General features: G+C 42.8%; 1 protein-coding gene across 9 annotated transcripts in view; it reads left to right on the forward strand.

The window, feature by feature from the left end:
- The window catches only part of LOC106883542 (protein tweety homolog 1-A), a 160,632-nt gene that overhangs the window by 90,379 nt on the left and 69,047 nt on the right, over positions 1-1,206 (forward strand). The gene's annotated exons all lie outside the window — the stretch shown is intronic.

A 1,206-nucleotide genomic window follows, 5' to 3' on the forward strand; every position in this document is an offset into this window, starting at 1 on the left:
GCTCCACGAGGCTCCGGCAGGGGATGGTGGCGAACCCTGCTGTACTCTTTCACCACAACTTTCTCTCACTCTTACTTCCTGTTTCTGTTGTGCCTGTAATTCAAAGGGTCAGCCTTGTCACACTGTGCCATGCTGAATCACCACGAGAACTACGTAAAGGGTACACGTGTCTGTGGAGTGCTCAGCCACTTGCATGTTAATTTCACGAGCAGGCTGTTCCATTGATCGGATCAACTGGAACCCTCGACATCGTAAGTGACGGATTGCGAACAAAAAACAATCTTCCCATGGATATTATAATTACTGGTCTTTCTACATGACATTTCAATTTGTAGCAGCAAGTTGATGAAGCATTTGGGAATTCTGCAACACTGTTACTACTTATAACACTTGTAGTACTTTGTTAGAGCCATGCAGATTTCACTGTCATTGTCCTGCTATAAAACTACTTATCCCTTGTGTAGTGGTTCAATACCTTGTCATCCCAGATATTATTATTCTTACTCATATTACTGCAGTCTAAGGTGACGAACTGGCAGAATTGGGAGCACACTGGTTTGTCAAATTCTGCCAAGGTCAACTATGCTTTTCACCCCTTCTAGGTCAATAAAATAAGTACCAGTTGAACACTGGGGGGGGGGGGGGGCAATGTAATCAACTTGGTCGCTCCACCAAACTTGCTGGCCTTGTGCTAAAATCTGATAACAATATTACTGCAGTCTCTGCTAAATAATACTGAAATATTGCTGGAGCTTCTGCTGAGTGTTTTAGAAGTGCTGTTGTAGTCTCTGCTAAATGGATATAATAATTAGAGATAAAGAGAAATAATATTTAGCAGGGAGACTTAAGTACTTCTGCTAAATCTAATATGATAAATGTGAAAACTAATCTCTGTGTGTCAGTGTGTCTCACTTTGACTCCCACCCCTCTCACTATTCACTGACACTATTGTTGATGATGTTTTATTAAAAGTAGTAGTGTTGATGGTGGCAGTGGGAGTAATAAGAGAGAGAGTGAGAGAGAGGAAGAGTGTGGGTATGTGAGAAAGTGGGACTGAACACTGAATTCATTTTCTTAGTACCATCACAATCATCACCACATCTGCTAAACACACACCATTCAGACTTCTGACGCTACCACCATCACCACTGTCCACTTCCCCTCCACCACCATCACCACTGTCCACTTCCCCTCCACCACCATCAC

This window comes from Octopus bimaculoides, chromosome 5, assembly GCF_001194135.2.
Source record: "Octopus bimaculoides isolate UCB-OBI-ISO-001 chromosome 5, ASM119413v2, whole genome shotgun sequence".
NCBI classification, from domain to species: Eukaryota; Metazoa; Mollusca; class Cephalopoda; order Octopoda; family Octopodidae; genus Octopus; species Octopus bimaculoides.